Raw genomic sequence first — 22,401 nt, 5'->3', positions numbered from 1 at the left:
CGCGCTACACCCCTCAGGCCTGCGGCGAGGCTACTCGAATCCGTATGCGAGTACTCAACTGCATTCTGGACTTCTCGGCCGAAAAACACCGCTTCACGTGGGAATGCTGTTACACCTTCTCTGCAGATTCACTCCTCACCGCGAGACACTTCACCCTGCTACCGATGACATACCGGAGCCCTTGGGTATACCGTTTATAATTGATGATGATGATGATGATGATGAAGAAGTCCAGTACTCCTTAACAGAGATGCGGGGGACCCGCACCGCCGTACTAGGCAAGTTCCTAGCGAAGGTTGTTTGCCATTGCCTTCCTCCGATCGTAATGAGGATGAATGATGATGATGAAAACGACACAACACACCATCTCGAGGTAGGAAAAATCCCTGACCCCGCCGGGAATCGAACCTGGAACCCCGTTTTCGGGAAGCGAGAACGCTACAGCGAGACCACGCGCTGCGGACCGTTTATAATTAAAGTGAAGCTATTCACAGTCTTCCAGTGAGGGCTGAAATAATCGTAAAACAGAGGAACTTGGTAGATATTCTAATTCGTTAATGCGGAACCATTTAGGTGGGGGAAAAAAATTAGTTCCAAATTTGGCCACCAGCCACAAATCTGGCTTAGTTAATGCAACAGCACTAGAGAGTCGACTACATGCCGTATCCGTAAAACGACTTGATCAACAGTTGCTCGTAGTGGTTCTGGTGGAATCTGAGAAACGTATCAGATAAGGTAGAGACCGAACGTGTCCCTGGTAAACGCGTTCTTTTAGATATCCTCACAGATAAATGGTACATGGATTCAAATCAGGTGATTTTGTAGGCCATGCATCTGGGAATCTTCTGGAGTAAAGAAGTTCGTCGAAGGTTGCAATAAACATATCTTTCACTGTGCGAGCGACGTGAGATGGTGTCATATCTTGCATGAAGTCCGCTCCCGGTAGCTGAGTGGTCAGCGCCACAGAATATCAATCTTAAGGGCTCGAGGCCGATTCCCGGCTGGGTCGGAGATTTTCTCCGCTCAGGGACTGGGTGTTGTGTTGTCCTAATCACCATCACTTCGTCTTCATCGACGCGCAAGTCGCCGAAGTGGCGTCAAATCGAAAGACTTGCACCCGGCGAACCGTCTACCCGACGGGAGGCCCTATCGCACGATATTTACATTTATCTTGCATGAAAACTGTGGTTCCCACACAGCTTAACTCTTCCAATGCAAGAATACATGCTGTACAAAGAGGTCTCCATAACGTGCAGACGTTACGGTACTTTTGACAGGTCCTCTGGATGTTTTCACTTCAAAGAAGAACGGATCGAGATTAACGGTGCTTGTCACTTCACACCACACAGTCACATACGGCAAGTGTAATGGTTCTTTGTGCACAGCAGATGGTTTAACGGTAATCCAAATTCGGCAGTTTGTATACTGACTGCACCTTCTAGTGTAAAATGTGGCCCATAACACCATAGAATATTGCCCGGTCTTAAGTCATCTACTTCCATCCATGCCAGAAACCGAAGAGCAAATTCAGAACGTTCCTGCATACCATGAGGTTTCAACTGATGCACCGTTTGGATGTTGTACGGGTATCAGTGTAAAATAGACCGCAAAACTTACCGTAGTCTTGACCATCGCATGGACGATTCCTGTGGCACTGTACTAGCAGTGCTACTACTCAAGTCACATGCTGTATGTTTCTTTCTTCTTTTCGTGAGACTAGGGCCTCCCGTCGGGTAGACCGTTCGCCGGGTGCAAGTCTTTCGATTTGACGCCACTTCGTCCGCAGCTCGTGGTCGTGCGGTAGCGTTCTCGCTTCCCACGCCCGGGTTCCCGGGTTCGATTCCCGGCGGGGTCCGGGATTTTCTCTGCCTCGTGATGACTGGGTATTGTGTGATGTCCTTAGGTTAGTTAGGTTTAAGTAGTTCTATGCTCTAGGGGACTGATGACCATAGCTGTTAAGTCCCATAGTGCTCAGAGCTATTTGAACCATTTTTGACGCCACTTCGGCGGCTTGCGCGTCAATGGGGATGAAATGATGATGATTAGGACAACACAACACCCAGTCCCTGAACGGAGAAAATCTCCGACCCAGCCGGGAAGCGAACCTGGGCCCTTCGGTTCAATAATAATAAAGCGATGGAAAGACATTTTTTTCTTCATACTCTTCAAAATGGTTCAAATGGCTCTGAGCACTATGGGACTTAACATCTGAGGTCATCAGTCCCCTAGACTTAGAACTACTTAAACCTAACTAACCTAAGGACATCACACACATCCATGCTCGAGGCAGGATTCGAACCTGTGTCCGTAGCAGCAGCGCGGTTCCGGACTGAAGCGCCTAGAACCGCTCGGCCACAACGGCCGGCTCTTCATACTCTAGTGGCGTTTTCTGATATATTCTGGTTTTGGTTCGCTTGCCAAGCCCATGGCGCTTCTAAATCTGTTGCACCATCTAACTCCACCCTTAAAGTCTGTTAAGTTTCACTGTATCGTTAGCTTACGGGAGTGTATTTGAATCACTTTTTTATTCATTCCAATGCCATTTTGACAGTGAATCCGTTTCAGTACGTTATGTTCTAATTATAGCCATTTTGCATTTAGTCCTCTGTTTGCACGTTTAGTCTTCCTTAGTTTTTTCAGTTCTTTACTATCACACCATACGCGAAAGGTTTTTACTGTTGGAGGACTGAATGCCACGCGGTTGCTCTGTTCCCATGTTCTTCTGCATGTGCTCTACTTGCAATTTATAGCCCGCATATTATGAATAGCACTCCGTCTTCAGTCCACGAGTGGCCTACCGGGACCATCCGACCGCCGTGCCATCCTCGGTGGAGGATGCGGGTATGAGGGGCGTGGGGTCAGCATACCGCTCTCCCGGTCGGAAGATGGTATTCTCGACCGAAGCCGCTACTATTCGGTCGAGTAGCTCCTCAATTGGCATCACGAGGCTGAGTGCACCCCGAAAATGGCAACAGCGCATGGCGGCCTGGATGGTCACCCATCCAAGTGCCGACCACGCCCGACAGCGCTTAACTTCGGAGATCTCACGGGAGCCGGTGTTACCACTGCGGCATGGCCGTTGCCATCTTATGAATACCTTTTATTTTTCTCCATTACGGAACTAGCTACTAAGAAATTGTACTGTCAGCGATAACACAAATCGCTTTTAAATCAAGTTCACTGGCACCGTAGGCTGCAATGATGCATAACATGCCAGACAGTGTTCTGGGTTTGTGATGGCGGGGCGAGAGGGAAGCAGTGTAAGCAAGCTTGTGAATCCCCGCAACTCATGTTCGACGTATCGGTGCACTGCTGCTGCCATGTGAATCCATTTTTTCCAGATAGAGAAAGGTCTCTCGCAGCATCGAATATACGGTAATTTTTAAGACTGGCGGAAATTTTAAATCAAACAGTGGACATTTTTATATTAACTTCGAGTATAAGACACACCTGAAATTTGGAGGCAAGTTTTCGGTTCGGTTCTTTGGGGAAGGAGACCAGAAGCGAGGTCATCGGTCTCATCGGATTAAGGAAGGACGGGGAAGGAAGTCGGCCGTGCCCTTTCAAAGGAACCATCCCGGCATTTGCCTGGAGCGATTTAGGGAAATCACGGAAAACCTAAATCAGGATGGCCGGACGCGGGATTGAACCGTCGTCCTCCCGAATGCGAGTCCAGTGTCTAACCACTGCGCCACCTCGCTCGGTAAGTTTTCGGAGAAAAAAGTGCGTCTTATAGTCCGAAAAGTACGGTACTCCTCACCACGCAACGTACTGTCGTTTGCGGCGCGTGTGTGCAAATGTAGACGGAGGCTTAATCTGACAACTACAAAAGGGCTCTCAGCACAGTGTCAGCGTGGCCGGTTGCAGGGAGAGTACCACCGCGTCGCGCCGACACGCAATCACAGCTGCCGTAAGCCGGCCAGCAATTCCGCGTCACGGCCGATACCGCGCTAGCTAATCCCGCGATCGCGCCTCTAATACCGTAATTGCCGCTAACTGACGAATCAAAATGTCGCCGCCGCCCGCTCGGTGACACGGCCAGCACTCGCTAATTAGTTTCGCTGATCCTCAGGTTTGACACCGATCACAAGCACACACGCACATCTCCAACACATCTACATCCTTTCATCCCCACCCCACACAAGCACACCTGTAAACCCCTAACTCCCTCACACACCGCAGCACCCAATAACAGATCACTTTACGAGCGGTAAATGAGATAACTCTGCATGACGTTAAAAACTTTGATTTTACAAAGTTTTTTCATTTCGGGTGATCCGTAACCGTTTTATCGTGGCAAAAGCGGCGAGCCGCTTTTTAAGCTACCTATAAATCATTTATAGCTTTCCTGTGGAAGCAGAACCAAACTGTTATCGGCGTCCCTTTTTTAAACATCTGTTTGAGTTTCGAGCCCGCTTCCGCAGCCGAGGTCCCTAACACACGCTTGTGCGTTAGCACTCGATTCGAACGTATGCCGGTTCGAATCCTAGTGTGGAAAATTTTTGGTTCGAGTGTTTAGCCGGCAAGGGAGAAGCGGTGGTGGTTGTAGTTACGAATCAACAAAGTTGGTGCCGAAGCCGTGAATTAAACCCCGAACATCCCCAGACGTGGGTACGTAATGACCCCCGTCCGGCGTCGAGGGTTCGGTTCTGGGTAGTGAGGTCACACTTTACTACACTACTGGCCATTAAAATTGCTACACCACGAAGATGACGTGCTACAGACGAGAAATTTAACCGACAGGAAGAAGATGCTGTGATATGCAAATGATTAGCTTTTCAGAGCATTCACACAAGGTTGGCGCCGGTGGCGACACCTACAACGTGCTGACATGAGGAAAGTTTCCAAACGATTTCTCATACACAAACAGCAGTTGATCGTCGTTGCCTGGTGAAACGTGTTGTGATGCCTCGTGAAAGGAGGAGAAATGCGTACCATCACGTTTCCGACTTTGATAAAGATCGGATTGTAGCCTATCGCGATTGCGGTTTATCGTATCGCGACATTGCTGCTCGCGTTGGTCGAGATCCAATGACTGTTAACAGATTATGGAATCGGTGGGTTCAAGAGGCTAATACGGAACGCCGTGCTGGATCCCAACGGCCTCGCATCACTAGCAGTCGAGATGACAGGCATCTTGACCGCATGGCTGTAACGGATCTTGCAGCTACGTCTCGATCCCTGAGTCAACAGATGGGGGCGTTTGCAAGACAACAACCATCTGCACGAACAGTTCGACGACGTTTGCGGCGGCATGCACTATCAGCTCGGAGACCATGGCTGCGCTTACCCTTGACGCTGCATCACAGACAGGAGCGTCTGCGATGTTTACTCAACGACGAACCTGGGTGCACGAATGGCAAAACGTCATTTTACGGATGAATCGAGGTTCTGTTTACAGCATCATGATGGTCGCATACGTGTTGGCGACATCGCGGTGAACGCACATTGGAAGCGTGTATTCGTCACCGCCATACTGGCGTATCACCCAGCGTGATGGTATGGGGTGCCATTGGTTACACGTCTCGGTCACCTCTTGTTCGCATTGGCGGCACTTTGAAAAGTGGACGTTACATTTCAGATGTGTTACGACCCGTGGCTCTACCCTTCGTTCGATCCCTGCGAAACCCTACATTTTAGCAGGTTAATGCACGACCGGATGTTGCAGGTCCTGTACGGGCCAGCTGCCCTGGCCAGCACATTCTCCAGATCTCTAATCAACTGAAAACGGCTGGTCAGTGGTGGCCGAGCAACTGGCTCGTAACAATACGCCAATCACTACTCTTGATGAACTGTGGTATCGCGTTGAAGGTGCATGGGCATCTGTACCTGTATACGCCATCCAAGCTCTGTTTGACTCAATTTCCAGGCGTATCAAGGCCGTTATTACGGCCGGAGGTGGTTGTGCTGGGTACTGATTTCTGAGGATCTATGCACCCAAATTGCGTGAAAATGTAATCACATGTCAGTTGTAGTATAATATATTTGTCCAATGAATACCCGTTTATCATCTGCATTTCTTTTTGGTGTAGGAATTTTAATGGCCTGTAGTGTATGTTCCTCCACTTCCCCCGTCCCCTCCAGATACACTACATATAAATTATTTTTATGGTACCGCGGTGGTGTATTATATTAAGAGGGGCGTTTGAAAAGTCCTTGCAAAGTCGGAGAGATGGCACCACCAGCGCGTATCTCTGTCATGTTTAGTTACTAGCATCTTTGGAAAGAACGCACACCAAGTTTCAGCCATATTGGTCTATTTCTTTGTTTGGCATTCGTATGAATCAAGGAAGTCGAGTGATTGTCAAAAAATGGACGAAAAAAAATTTCGTGTGGTGATTAAACATTACTTTCTGAAATGAAAAACGCCTCATAAGGCTAAAGAGAAGCTTGATGAACATTACGGTGACTCTGCACCTTCGAGTAGAACAGTTTATAAGTGGTCTCAAAATTTTCGGAGTGGCCATAGGGGGACAAGTCATGCTGAACGTTCTGGACGCCCTGTGGAGGTTACGACTTAAGAAATCATTGATAAAATCCATGGTATGGTGATGGATGACAGAATATTTAAGGTGCATGAGATTGCTAGTGCTGTGGGCATCTCGAATGAACAGGTACATAATATTTTGCGTAAGCATTGGACATGAGAAAGCTATCCGCAAGATGGGTTCCGCGATTGCTCACGCTTGACCAAAAAGGAATCGTGTGAAGTGTTGCATGGATAGTTTGCAATGGTTCAGGAAGAATCCGCTGGACTTTAAGCGTCGTTTCGTCACTGTGGATAAAACACGGATACATTACTATACTCCTGAGACCAAAGAACAATCTAAACAGTGGGTTACCAAGAGAGAATCTACACCAAGAAAGGCAAAGACCAGTCCTTCTGCCGGAAATGTTATGGCGACTGTCTTTTGAGATTCGCCAGGGGTAATCCTCATCAACTATCTGGAAAAGGGTAAAACTATTACGGATGAATATTATTCATCGTTATTGGACCATCTGAAAACCGAGTTGCAAGAAAAACGCTGGCCATTGGACCGCAAAAAAGTCATTTTCCATCACGATAATGCACCAGCACACAACTCAGCAGTTGTGGTCGCAAAATTAATGGAAATAAGATTCTAACTCGTTTCACATCCCCTCTATTCTCCAGAGTTGGCTCCCTTGGACAATTATTTGTTCCCCAATTTGAAGAAATGGCTGGCGAGACAAATATTTTATTCAAACAAGGAGGTGATTGCAGCAACTAATAGCTATTTTGCAGACTTGGACATTTTCTACTATTCGGAAGGGCTCGACATATTAGAATAGCGTTGGACGATGTGAATAAGTCTAAAAGAAGACTGTCGAAAAATAAAAAATGTTTACCCCAAACACGTAAGTAGTTTTTATTTTTGCACGGACTTTTCAAACGCCCCTCGTAGTGGAATAATAATAAATTGCTTACAGCAGTGCTTACTGCACTCATGTTCAGAAAAAACAGAACACCTTGAACTACTAGAGATCGGACGTTAATATTCACAGGACATGTAAATTAGCATGTTCTGCAGAAATGATTAGCATTTGAACCATGTCGGCCCGCGGGTTCAAGGTCAACATCGATATCGCGGCGCAACACCACGTACAGGTAAAATGTGCCTGCGGCTCTCGTTGTCGCTATAAACCGAACGTGGTAGATCAGCGTGACTTGAGCAGACGTGCAGGCCGTTTCGCAGAGGTATGAGCGAAACGTTCCTTCAAACCAGCGAGTTGGCGCATTATTGGCATGAGACAATGTGATGCATACATCCAGGAAATTCTGTTCGTGTTGGACGAAGGCCGGCCGGGGTGGCGCTACAGTCTGGAACCGCGCGACCGCTACGACCGCAGGTTCGAATCTTGCCTCGGGCATGGACATGTGTGATATCCTTAGGTTAGTTTAAGTAGTTCTAAGTCTAGGGGACTGATGACCTCAGAAGTTAAGTCCCATAGTGCTCAGAGCCATACTAGGCAATAGAACCCAGGCTGAATCCAGCTGACTGAAATGCTAATCGTTTCTGTAGAACTTACTAATGTATATGACCTGTGAACATGAACGTCCTATCTCCAGTCGCCAAGTTGTTCTATTTTTTTCTGAACATGAGTGCACTTCCCTTTATCATAAATTCCAGGAAGAAGCATTTCAGAGAAATACGTCATTTCAAAAGCGTTCGACCGAAAATTAGAAATATACACCTTACACGTATCATACAATTGATTTTAGAACTGTAGCAACAACAAACTTTGACAACTTGGACATTGCAATAATTTTTTTTGTTTTTAAAATTTATTTCTTTATTTCTTTATTTATTTAGTTATTGAGCAATCAGACTTACGGCTGGTTCGATACGGCCCAGCACGAATTACTTTTTATCCTGTTCAGTTCCCTCTAACGCCATGGAGGGTTTTCCAGGATACCTTTCAAATTCAAATGGCTCTGAGCACTATGGGACTTAACATCTGTGGTCATCAGTCCCCTAGAACGTAGAACTACTTAAACCTAACTAACCTAAGGACATCACACACATCCATGCCCGAAGCAGGACTCGAACCTGCGACCGTAGCGTCGCGCGGTTCCGGACTCAGCGCCTAGAACCGCTAGACCACCGCCGCCGGCCCAGGATACCTTTAACACAAGTCGTATCATCCTGTCCTCCTTCTTATCAGTGTTTCCCATTCGTTGTTTTCTGTGCAGAACCTCCTTATTCTTTACCTCATCAGTCCACATCACTATGCAGCACCATATTTCAAACGCCCCGATTCTCTTGTCTTCCGGTTTTCCCTCGTCCCAAGACGCAGTAGCAAGAAATGCTGTGCGCCAAACTTAAATAATTAGAAATTTCTTCCTCAAATTAAGGCCAATGGTTGAGCAGTCTTTTCGTGACCAGGAATGTCCTGTTTGCCTGTGCTAATCTACTTTTTATGTCCCCTTTGCGCCGGCCGCTGGTGGCCGAGCGGTTCTGGCGCTACAGTCTGGAACCGCGCGACCGCTACGGTCGCAGGTTCGAATCCTGCCTCGGGCATGTATGTGTGTGTTGTCCTTAGGTTAGTTAGGTTTAAGTAGTTCTAAGTTCTAGGGGACTTATGACCTCAGCAGTTGAGTCCCATAGTGCTCAGAGCCATTTTTTTGTCCTCTTTGCTTCATCCATAACGCATTATTTTGCTCCAGAGGTAGAACAATTCCTTAACTTCGTCTACTTCGCAGTTCCCAATTTTGATATATAATCACTATTCTTATTTCTAATACTTCTAATTATTTTCGTCTTTCTTCTGTTTACTCTGTCCATATTTTGTACTCGTCAGACTGTTGATTCCATTGAAAAAATCCTGTAATTCTTCACCTTCTCTGAGAACAGCAATATCGTCATCGAATCTGGTCATTTTACCCTTAATTTTTATCTCACTTTTGAAACTTTCTTTTATTTCTGTCACGGCTTCCTCAATATGTAGATTGAACAGTAGATGCGAAAGACTACATCCCTGTCTTACACACTTTTTAATTTGTACACTTCTTGGTCTTACATTGTAATTTTTCTGTCTTATTTTTCTGTATACGTTGCATCTTGACCATTTTACATTGTAGAGAGCTTTTTCTAGATCGATTAATCTTCTAAACGTCTCTTGATTTCTCATTGGTCTTGCTTCCGTTATCATTCGTAACCTCATAACTGCCTCTTTGCTACCATTACCTTTCCGAAAACCAAAATTATCGTCATCTTACAGATCTTCCATTTTCTTTTCCAGTCTTTGGTTTAACATTGTCGGCAGTTTGGATGCACAAGACGATAAGCTGACTATGCGATTGTTCTCGCACTTATCTGTCCTTTCGCTAATTTACACAACATAAACTCGAAGTGTGCGGTCATCGTTACCAGTACATTACCGACAACTGTGACTGTGAAGCCAGGTCTGCAGAATACACCTACGTGGGAACGCAGTTTCTTTCAGCCTACGTTCGCGAATTCAGTCATTCTGTTAAGTTTTCTTTAGTGGACGGTACTTTTCTTTCTGTTTTCCGTTACTCACCTGATTATACCTGTGGACTCAAGAACCATATTAGATTTGTTGCCGGTCGCAGGTATGGTCAGCTCATGTCTAGACGCTTCTACCTTGCTGGAATCATTCCTGCAGCCTTTCAGGGCGCTAGTCCATCGACGTGGGCTAGTGCTCAGCAAGGATCTGTAAAATATTCTCAGAAAGGTACATGGGAAACATGGAAATTCATAAGTGATCAGACTAAATATTATGACTACCTGGTTAATACGGTTTTGGTCAACCTATCGACGCATTATAGCAGCGATACTGTTAATAAACTCATGGTAGGTTCCCAGATGTATGTGGCACAATATGTCATAGGTCACGCAATCTCCTTAAATTACGAACTAACGGTTTTTGGACGCGGAGCTGGCTTCGGATAGTGACCCAGATGAGTTCCGTCGGGCTTCGATCTGGCCAAGACGTCAGCGTGAGTTCACTATTAAGCTCCTCAAACAGTTGTAGCACGATTCGGGTTGCTTGAGACGAACAGTATTCTAGCTGGAAGATAATGCCACCGCTGTTGGGGGAGACGTCATGCATGAAGAGATGTTGGTGGGCTGCAATAATGTTCATATTATGTACATCTACCGTGGTGCCTTCGATTACCGCCGAAGGTGGCATGAAAGACTTGTTGCATGACCCTCATGGAATAAGCAGTCATCATCCGTTGCGCGATGCATGTTTTTAGTAGCCCGCCACTACTGTTCTCTTACACATTCTAAAACTGTAACTTGGCTTTAGATAGAATTTGAGACATAAACAAACACATCATTTTCACATGCCGAATGCTGAGCTGTATCAGTGTGTCGGCCAAACTAAAAGTGTTTGTATCATGAGGAACGGTAACTAAACGAATTGTTGTTTTGGAGAGGGCAGCTGTAGCATTAAAAAAGGATCAGATAAAAAAGTTATACTGATGAAGATATGAACATATTGCGCCAGACGAAGATGGGTAAAGGGTCGAAACGTGTTCTGTTGTAAAAATACAGCATCCAAAAAAGTGGCTGGTTGCTTTATTCCTTCAAGTAATTCACTCCATAGCCACCTAGCGTAAACAACGTCGACATAGGTACAGTAACGCACGCTGTTGTGACTGTAGCCGAACAACTGTCAGAAGAGAAGAGCGGCGAACATATTGTCTGCGGAGGTGTCGACCACACGTGTGCTGGCAGCTTCACCTGCGCGAAGCGAGGCGGCGCACGTGCAGGCCGCGTGGCGACCACGTGACGTCAGGCGCGTGGCTCCATTTGACCCGGGCTAATTGCGTTAATGCCGGCAGAGGCGGGGCGGCGCATTCCACGCCGGCGTCGGCGGCGCTTCTTGCCCGCGTCCTGCGGACTGCGACGGTGGGTGGTCAGTGCTGCTCTCTCTCTCTCTCTCTCTCTCTCTCTCTCTCTCCCTCTCTCTCTCTCTCTCTCTCCCTCCCCCTCTCCCTCCCCCTCTCCCTCTCCCTCTCCCCCTGTCTGTCTCTCTCTGACTCCTAGTTCCAGTGTCACGAGCGCACGATGCGTATCACGGAGATTATACTCTGTTCTTCGTTAAGGCTAACAGGAAAGTAAACACTGCGCTATGCATTCCTCCAGATCCGTTGTTACCTCACTGTAGTCTACAGCTCGTGGGGCATAAATCACGCCCCGTCGAGTACAGTCGCGTACGGTTGGTACGGTAGCTTTAGTTTACGGAATGTTCAAATGTGTGTGAATTCCTAAAGGACCAAACTGCTTAGGTCATCCATCGGTCCCTAGACTTACACACTACTTAAACTAACGTATGCTAAGAACAACACACACACCCATGCCCGAGGGAGGACTGGAACCTATGGTCCGCAGCTCGTGGTCTCGTGGTCGCGTTCTCGCTTCCCGAGCACGGAGTCCCGGGTTCCATTCTCGGCGTGGTCAGGGATTTTGACCTGCCTCGAGATGACTGGCTGTTTGCGTTGTCCTCGTCATTTCATCATCATTCATGCGCGTGGTGAGATTGGACTGAGAAAAGGTTGGAAATTTGTGCTGGCGCTGATAACCGCGCAGTTGAGCGCCCCACAAACCAATCATCATCATCATCGAACCTCCGGCGGAAGGGGCCGCGCAGTCCGTTACATGACGCCTTAAACCGCGTGGCCACTCCGCGCAGCGTTTAGTTTACGCTGCAGCCACATAACTCGCACATTGCCTTACCGAATGATGCATTTCACCAGCAGTAGTAAGCTGCAGCTGTAGCATTGGCGTATCTTAACATCTGAAGAACAAAACGTCTGATTCCCCGTATATGTGGTTAGCAAAAAACTATGAACAATAGGCAAACAGCGTAACTTCAAATTCCACGCAATACAGTTGGGAGAACAATGAAACCATAATTGCATTGCATTGAATTACAGAATAAAGCATTTGCAAACATAGCTAGTGGGCGCAATTGAACATTGCAAACCGCAGAAATTTCCACACGTCCCCAGTAAAAAGGTAATTTGGATTTAGAGAAAAAAGTTACAGATAAATAAAAATTTATTACATACCGTAATGCAAAAGTGAATGACATACTAGCGACGACTACATAGATGCATAGATGACCATCTAAAGCTGTAAGTGCATAAATATTTTATTCTATAATTTAATGTGTCAAAGATTGTGATTTGGCAAAACTACGATCTCTTGCATCTTCAAACTATTTTTACTTATGATCAGTGTTTGTTTATTGTGAAACCAAGTGCCCTTAAATACTCTCTCTCTCTCTCTCTCTCTCTCTCTCTCTCTCTGTGTGTGTGTGTGTGTGTGTGTGTGTGTGTGTGTGTTTGCGTAAACTGTTGCAATATTCATTATCGGAATGATTGTGTCATGGGTACAACAGCCAGTCAATTGTAAGTATTCTAAAATACAACAATACGTTCGTTTCCCAAATATTGCGTCTCCTAAGTTTCCGCCAGAACCACGACTCAAGCCTCCAGCTGCACATGGTCCGGAATATTTTGCCAAGATTAGACACTCTACCCGTGATTTCTTTTCGTTCCGCGCACTTGACATACTCGAGACAAAGTCCGGTAAACTCACATGTTCTTTCTGAAATCTTTCGTGTCAGTAGCAACGTTGTTTTTTTCTTGAAACTTCTCCAAGACGTTAAGCACAGTCAGTTTCTCGCTGTCTTCCGACTGCTTTCTGCTACTACGTTTCACTCATTTTCACAGCGCATACGAACGTTAAGACCAGATGAGTACGGCTTGGGAGACAGTGGCAGCCGGCCGGTGTGACCGAGCGGTTCTAGGCGCTTCAGTCTGCAACCACGCGACCACTACAGTCGCAGGTTCGAATCCTGCCCCGGGCATGGATGTGTGTGCTGTCCTTAGGTTAGTGAGGTTTAAGTAGTTCTAAGTCTAGGGGACTGATGACCTCAGTAGTTAAGTCCCATAGTGCTCAGAGCCATTTGAGCCTTATAATACAATAACTTACATAACTGGCGGGGGTCGCTGCCGATAGGACTGTCCGCTGTGCCACCGCTACCGGACTTTAATGCTACCAGCCCTGACCTTCGAGTTCTTGCTGACACAAGGAGCTTCTGTCTCGCTCGTTTTAGCCAATCACAACGAAGAAAATTTTATTCTCTATATACAGTGTCTAAACATTCTGCGTGGTGTCTGTTTGTTCTATATCGTGTCTCCCTACCACTTTCGCGCAACGACGCTCTGAGCGTGTTTTTTTAGGGAATTGACTAGTTTGAACCTAGAACCTGTTGCTGGTAAGGAGACGTCAGACCACACTTGACATGTAGAGTTCAGAAGAGTTCAGTGAGAGTAGCGATGATATAACCAAATACTTAATGATTTCAGCGTCAGCTCCACTGCACTCCCTGTAAAGGAATCTTAATACTAACTAAATTTAGTGGAAGGGGTTCAAGGCTTTCCTATTTTTAGTTAGCTGGTAAAATAATGTCGAAAAAGCAGTTAAGTTTACCATTGGAAATTTTATTCTACTCACAAAACATCGTTTATAAACTGCACTATTCATAAAAGGAAATGTTTTAATACAGGATGGTAAAAACCAACTGCGTTCAACAAAAATGTGAACGAATATTCCCTGAATGGGTTTCCAAGTTCTACAATGGATCGAAGAATGACCTATGCCATATCACATCTATAATCTAGGTTTAAATTAAGTTTCACAAGAGAGAAAACTATCAAAATGGTGTACAGGGACTCTCAATTATCTTTAATTACTTATCTAACTTGTCGTAAATTACAGTGGCTGATTTGGCTTCTCAATAACTATATAACAGAAAAATCATCGAGTTTCAGATTTTTACTTCAAGTTGCAAATGTGAACACCATGAGCTTTGACGATCGACACTAGCATTACGCAAAAAGGGGATGTAACAGATGAGACTTCTGCAGTTCTGAGTGAAGCCTTATGCGCTCAAAAATGCGGCATCGCGTGCATTCGTTACCTTGTCGGTGTTCGTCAGGGGGTGGCGGCTGGCGCAGCTCCGTCCAGCTCGCCCCCTCGGAAGCAACTCTCTCCTAACTTCTCCTTACTACAATTTACCAAAGTTGGTTTAAAAAAAACTATCTGACTGTGTTTTCATCTGACCAATCAGGGTCTGAATGTTAACCTTAAGCTCCGCCTACAAAAATTCTGTCTATCCAATGAGAAATGTTATACTTTTCGTGGTGGGGCTATGTTTTTAAAGTTTGCAACGTAACAGAGACGCGAAAAAGTCTCACGCTAAAACTTGCAGCTGGTGTGGTCCTTTTAGCGTTATCGTAAGATCTATAATGTTCTTCTGGAGGGCTCTATCTTTTAACATGGGCTGGGGGGTTGTCTTAACGTAACAGAGACGCGAAAAAGTCTCACGCTAAAAACTTGCGGGTTGTGTGGTCGTAGCGGTTAGCTGACGACGTGGGTGTCCGTCCCTTATCGTAGGGCCTTCTCGCTTAACACGGTTCTGCTCTCGGCTTCTGTCCTAGTTTCTCCCCTCGGAACTCCGTCTGTCTCACGGTGGGAAGGTATGACATGCATTTAGGCATTCTTGTGTTAGTCTGTGGTACTCCATTTGCTCACTCGTTACTCGTATTACTTTGGTTAATTTAATGTCACGATTTATTCGGAGCTATGTGACATACTACTGGATTTGCTTATCATGTCAGGGTTTTCATGGAAGGTGTTGGATTTGCCTGACACCTTACAAGTGGAGCTGACCAATAGCGAGCGAGGACGTCATTTCCAAGTTTGTAACGCCATGCTGCTTAAGCAATGTGCCATGCCAGAACGTCCACATCATTCTGTCCAGTCTTGTGACATTTTGCACCATATGACAAATATTTGATACCTTTTTTAATAAAAATGTGAAAAGTCAAATTTGGGATTTTCCCATTATTGTGACTGTGGTATTGCCCTGCCTGTTCACCTACATACCCATGATTATCTTCGATCAATCACTGCTTGATTGACAATTACAATTAAGATCGAGTCAGGCACTTCCAAGCCCACGCGATAAGGTATCTCCTGCATTGGGTTCCATTTTTTAGCGGAATTGGTCGGCAGGCGAGGTGTAACACCACAGTAGCAATCGCAAGACAATGTATCCTGGAAGTAGGCGTTCCCGACGGGGGCGCGGTGTGTTCGTATATTATCATGCGTACCTGTGCCCGCAATGTTGACTGGACGATAGATAGTACGATCCTGTCTCTATACTGCGCATCCCTCAACTTGCTCTCGATAGCAAAGAAAGTTGCCAGACTTCCTTACATGATGCTAGACGAAAGAAATGAATGACCGACCCCAGTGCTGAACCTCCATTTCACAAGCAACAGTAGGTAGCGATTTTCTAAGTTCAAGAGAGTATTCGACAATGGGTTACAATAAAAAAAGCACCCAACTCTGGGTCAAAAGATTTTTGAGCAGTTTTAGAGTTCTTCACACGAAATGTGGGCTACTTTTCAGTAGCTACAAATGGAGTAAGGAAGTAAGCTACATTTCTAAAGAGACGCAGCGGTAACATGGTGAGCAATTACCAATGCCGAGAGCCGCCCGTACGGAGTAATGAGGTGGAATGGAAGGCAACGAAGCGTACAAGGTCACTCGGTTCCAAATTTAAATCGTTAAGGAGTCAAACGAAGCTGGGGCAGGCCGAGCCTAAGTTAATCAGGAGAAATATAGGCAGCTAACCGAGTTTATTGCTCGCATTAGGAATAATCTAATGTAACGAGGCTGGGCGCCGCCGAGAACAAAGCACAGCGGGCGAGAGTCGCTGAACTCCGGACCCGGGCGGCGTCTACTTGTCGCGGCGGGCTGCGTCATGCCGCGGGTGCGGGGTCGCCGGCTGTATGTGCGGTACGAGGGCCAAGCCGCTCTGGCGTCACGACGGCGCGCAGTGTGTATCGTGGACCATAGCTACCAAGTGGTTACAACTGAAGTGCAACTACTCACGGAGGTCCAGTGTGGGCTGTAATTATAATACGGCAGATACGCTAATGCGTTAACATGGAACCGATCTACGCTCGAAAACAAAAAAAAATAGTACCAGTTTTGCCCACCAGGTGCAAATCTGACGCTTTACAGAGTCTCATCGACATCTCCAATGCTTCTATTCAACAAAATGTATAAACAGTGGCTAATAATAAAATCAACGTTACGTCTTTCCCATTTGTTTGACCATTTCTGCGCTCGTCCCTTTCCTAATCCATTACATATGGAAATATTCCTATACGTCTTTCTTGCATTCACAGCACCAGATTCGCACTTGAGATCGTACAAATACACTACTGGCCATTAAAATTGCTACACCAAGAAGAAATGCAGATGATCAACGGGTATTCATTGGACAAATATATTATACTAGAACTGACATGTGATTACATTTTCACGCAATTTGGGTGCATAGATCCTCAGAAATCAGTACCCAGCACAACCACCTCTGGCCGTAATAACGGCCTTGATACGCCTGGGCATTGAGTCAAACAGAGCTTGGATGGCGTATACAGGTACAGCTGCCCATGCAGCTTCAACACGATGCCACAGTTCATCAAAAGTAGTGACTGGCGTATTGTGACGAGCCAGTTGCTCGGCCACCATTGACCAGACGTTTTCAATTCGTGAGAGATCTGGAGAATGTGCTGGCCAGGGCAGCAGTCGAACATTTTCTGAATCCAGAAAGGCCCGTACAGGATCTGCAACATGTGGTCGTGCATTATCCTGCTGAAATGTAGGGTTTTGCAGGGACCGAATGAAGGGTAGAGCCACGGGTTGTTACACATCTGAAATGTAACGTCCACTTTTCAAAGTGCCGTCAGTGTGAACAAGAGGTGACCGAGACGTGTAACCAGTGGTACCCCATACCATCACGCTGGGTGATACGCCGGTATGGCGATGACGAATATGCGCTTCCAATGTGCGTTCACCGCGATGTCGCCAAACACGTATGCGACCATCATGATGCTGTAAACAGAACCTCGATTGTAAACAAAACCTGGATTTATCCGAAAAAATGACGTTTTGCCATTCGTGCACCCAGGTTCGTCGTTGAGTACACCATCCCAGGCGCTCCTGTCTGTGATGCAGCGTCAAGGGTAACCGCAACCATGGTCTCCGAGCTGATGGTCCATGCTTCTACAAACATCGTCGAACTGTTACTGCAGATGGTTGTTGCCTTGCAAACGTCGCCATCTGATGACTCAGGGATCGAGATGTGGCTGCACGATCTGTTACAGCCATACGGATAAGATGCCTGTCATCTCGACTGCTAGTGACGCGAGGCCGTTGGGATCCACTACGGCGTTCCGTATTAGCTTCCTGAACCCACCGATTCCATATTCTGCTAACAGTCATTGGATCTCGACCAACGCGAGCAGCAGTGTCGCGATACGATAAACCGCAATCGCGATAGGCTACAATCCGACCTTTATCAAAGTCGGAAACGTGATGGTACGCATTTCTCCTCCTTATACGAGGCATCACAACAACGTTTCACCAGGCAACGCCGGTCAGTTGCTGTTTGTGTATGAGAAATTGGTTGGAAACTTTCCGCATGTCAGCACGCTGTAGGTGTCGCTACCGGCTCCAGCCTTGTGTGAATGCTCTGAAAAGCTAATCATTTGCATATCACAGCATCTCCTTCCTGTCGGTTAAATTTCGCGTCTGTAGCACGTTATCTTCGTGGTGTAGCAATTTTAATGGCCAGTAGTGTAATTACGAGGGTGAGTCAAATCAAAACCTTAAATTTGTAATAACAAATCGAAATTTCTCGCCGTTATCTATAAGTTGGTAAGCGTGCTACAAACAGCGTGCAGGATGGCCTGCAGATGGCAGCATAGTGCAGATGCACACATACCGTCGCAGTATCAGTGTAAAGATGGTGAGTGTTCATCGGAGGTGAGGGTATCATCTGGAGTGCCCCAGGGAAGTGTGGTAGGTCCGCAGTTGTTTTCTATCTACATAAATGATATTTTGGATAGGGTGGATAGCAATGTGCAGCTGTTTGCCCATGATGCTGTGGTGTACGGGAAGGTTCAAATGGCTCTGAGCACTATGGGACTCAACTGCTGTGGTCATAAGTCCCCTAGAACTTAGAACTACTTAAACCTAACTAACCTAAGGACATCACACACATCCATGCCCGAGGCAGGATTCGAACCTGCGACCGTAGAGGTCGTGCGGTTCCAGACTGTAGCGCCTTTAACCGCTCGGCCTTTCCGGCCGGCTACGGGAAGGTGTCGTCGTTGAGTGACTGTAGGAGGATACAAAATGACTTGGACATGTTTTGTGATTGGTGTAAAGAATGGCAGCTAACTCTAAATATAGATAAATGTAAATTAATGCAGATGAATAGGGAAAGAATCCCGTAATGTTTGAATACTCCATTAGTACTTTAGCGCTTGACACAGTCACGTCGATTAAATATTTGGGCGAAACATTGCAGAGCGATATGAAGTGGGACAAGCATGTAATGGCACTTGTGGGGAAGACGGATAGTCGTCTTCGGTTCATTGGTAGAATTTTGGGTAGATGTGGTTCTTCTGTAAAGGAGACCGCTTATAAAACACTAATACGACCTATTCTTGAGTACTGCTCGAGCGTTTGGGATCCCTATCAGGTCAGATTGAGGGAGGACATGGAAGCAATTCAGAGGCGGGCTGCTAGGTTTGTTACTGGTAGGTTTGATCATCACGCGAGTGTTAAGGAAATGCTTCAAGTGCTCAGGTGGGAGTTTCTAGAGAAAAGGAGGCGTTCTTTTCGTGAATCGCTACCGAGGAAATTTAGAGAACCAGCATTTGAGGCTAACTGCAGTACAATTTTACTGCCGCCAACTTACATTTCGCGGAAAGACCACAAAGATAAGATAAGAGAGATTAGGGCTCGTACAGAGGCATATAGGCAGTCATTTTTCCCTCGTTCTGTTTGGGAGTGGAACAGGGAGAGAAGATGCTAGTTGTGGTACGAGGTACCCTCCGCCACGCGCCGTATGGTTGATTGCGGAGAATGGATGTAGATGTAGATGTAGAAGATGGCCGCCCCACTTGCGACTTGCACCAGGGAAGAACAGCGTTCTGTTATTCGGTTTTTGCGTAGTAAAGGTGTGAAACCTATTGAAATTCATCGACGAATGAAGGTTCAGTACGGCGATGCATGTTTGTAACAGCAGCAAGTCTACGAATGGAGTAGAAAATTCGCAAATGGTGTGGCTTCAGTGGAAGATGCTCCTCGTCCAGGTCAGGCACGAGTTGTGATTCCACAGAACATTGCAGCAGTTGAAGCCATAGCGAAGGAAACCCACCGAGTGACCCTGAATGACATTGCAGCATGTTTACAGATTAGTCATGGGTCAGCACACCACATTGTGCATGATGTGCTCCAGTTTCACAAATTGTCTGCAAGATGGGTGCCACGTCAGCTGACTACTGAAATTAGGGAACGACGTGTTGATGCTTGTGAAGAACTTCATCGGCGTTTTGAACGAGGTGGTGATGGCTTCCTTCCAAGAATCGTTACTGGGGACGAAACCTGGGTTCACTTCCACCAACCGGTAACGATGAGAGCGAGCAAGGAATGGCGGCATTCCTCACCACCAAAACCAAAGAAGTCTGGAACAGAACCATCAGCAGGGAAGGTTATGCTGACTCTCTTCTGGGACTAAAAAGGCGTCATTTTGCCTAGAGGGACCACTGTCACCAGTGCATCATACAAAGATCTCCTAAAAAATCATCTGCGGCCTGCAATCAAATCAAAGCGACGTGGATTGCTGTCAGCAGGTGTACTTTTGCAACGTGACAGTTCAAGGCCCCACAGTGCCCGTGCAACAGTTGCATTAATCACAGACCTGCATTTTCAGTGTCTTCCTCCTCCACCATACTCACCAGACCTTGCCCCCAAGTGATTTCCAAATTTTTGGGCCACTCAAAGATGCAATGGGAGGAAAGAAGTTCCGTTCTGATGAAGAGGTACGCCACGTGGTGCATGAGTGGTTGTGCGAAAAACCGAAACAATTTTTTTCTAAAGGAATTTATGCACTTTGTAAGCGCTGGAGGACTTGCATTGAGCGTGGGGGAGATTATGTTGAAAAGTGATACAGCTTTGTACCACTTCTGCACAATAAATAATATTTAAATAATATTTAAGGTTTTCATTTGACTCACCGTCGTCCGATGTGAGATAACTGAAGATGAGGAAGTGAAGAAGACGTAAAAGAAAGAATCAGACAAGTAAAAGCAATGTTCGTGAACAAAGAAAAAAGACTGTTCAAACAACATAAATGCTAAAGTGAGGAAAAAGTAGTTAAAGGTTGCATTTCGAGCTTAACACTGTATGGCTGAAAACGAGGACAGTAGGTAGAAAATGAAATGAAATCGGCCGTGCGGTTCTAGGCGCTACAGTCTGGAACCGAGCGACCGCTACGGTCGCAGGTTCGAATCCTGCCTCGGGCATAGATGTGTGTAATGTCCTTAGGTGAGTTAGGTTTAATTAGTCTAAGTTCTAGGCGACTGATGACCTCAGAAGTTAAGTCCCATAGTGCTCAGAACATTTGAACCATTTTTGAAATGACATCTCTTGAATCATTTGAAGTAAGTTTCTGGAAACGCGCTGTTGAAGATAAAACCACTAATCAGGAAATCCTGTGCAAACTTAGAGAAGAAAGGTCATTTGGAAGGACGGCAGAACGAAGTAGACAAGGGCGGAGCGGTCGCATAATATGACACAGCCAATTACTCGTAAATGTTCTAGGAGGAACATAACAGGCGAAGATTATCCGAGCAACACCGACTCTGGCATTTTGAAAGCAAGCTGCACGTGATCCAGGAGCCTCTAATTATGCAGCAATGAGTAAATTAGCTTCTAATAGATCCAGATGGAAAACTAAAATCCAATCGAAAGATTGTTGATGAGGAAAAAGTATCTGTATATTCATAATGTAACTGCTCTGATCATCTGTCCGAAGCCTGGTTTGATGCAGCTTTCCACTCTAGGCTATCCCGTGCAAACCTTTTCATCTCTACATAACTACTGCAACCTATCTTTATTTGATCCTTTATACTATATAGTCAAGTCTACAGTTATTACCCTATCACACGTCCTTCCATTACCAAAGTTACTATTATTTAATGTCTCACGATGCGTCTGTCAATCGATACCTTATTTCAGTCAAGTTATGGCATGACATTCTTGTCTACCCAGTTTCATTCAGTACCTCGCCACCAGTTATTCGATCTAATAACGTAATGTTCAGCATTCTTCCCCAAGCCGGCCGGTGTGGCCGAGCGGTTCTAGGTGTTTCAGCCTGTAACCGCGCGACCGCTACGGTCGCAGGCTCGAATCCTGCCTAGGGCATGGATGTGTGTGATGTCCTTAGGTTAGTTAGGTTTAAGTAGTTCTAAGTTCTAGGGGACTGATGACCTCAGATGTTAAGTCCCATAGTGTTCAGAACATTTGAACCATTTTTTTTCACGTGCCCGGAACACTACATATCAGACCGATACCTTCAGCACGGAATTTCTAACATTTAAATTTATAATCCATGTTAACATATTTCCCCTTTTCAGAAACTTATTCCGTGCTTTTGGAAGTCTGGATTTTACGAAGGTAGTCCCGAAAGTAAGGTCCCCTATTTTTTTATAAGCACAGAACTCTGTTTGTGTGGCAGTTGGTCACACTGTTATGAAGAGTGCTTCACGCGCTGTGTGTAAACATGCGCACGCCGCGCTGAGGCGCTCAGTCTCGGCTTGGTAGCCTTTGAGAATGGAGCTCCCGTTGGATGTTACCGCCAAATGCGAATTGGGCGCAGTTATTTGGTTTTTGAACGCAAAGGGCGCCGCGCCGATTGAAATCCATCGCCAATTGACGGTAGTGTGTGGTGAGTAGTGCATGGATGTCA

The 22,401-nt window shown here is 46.1% G+C and overlaps 1 protein-coding gene and 1 pseudogene across 1 annotated transcript in view; one reads left to right on the top strand and one right to left on the bottom strand.

Annotated features, from left to right (window-relative positions):
* Window positions 1-22,401, top strand: part of LOC126455913 (homeobox protein unc-4 homolog) — a 476,524-nt gene that overhangs the window by 59,233 nt on the left and 394,890 nt on the right. The gene's annotated exons all lie outside the window — the stretch shown is intronic.
* On the bottom strand, window positions 2,967-3,084 carry LOC126459619 (5S ribosomal RNA; annotated as a pseudogene).

This window comes from Schistocerca serialis, chromosome 2 (assembly GCF_023864345.2).
Source record: "Schistocerca serialis cubense isolate TAMUIC-IGC-003099 chromosome 2, iqSchSeri2.2, whole genome shotgun sequence".
Taxonomy (NCBI): domain Eukaryota; kingdom Metazoa; phylum Arthropoda; class Insecta; order Orthoptera; family Acrididae; genus Schistocerca; species Schistocerca serialis.
This window is presented reverse-complemented; position numbering and strand designations above follow the sequence as displayed.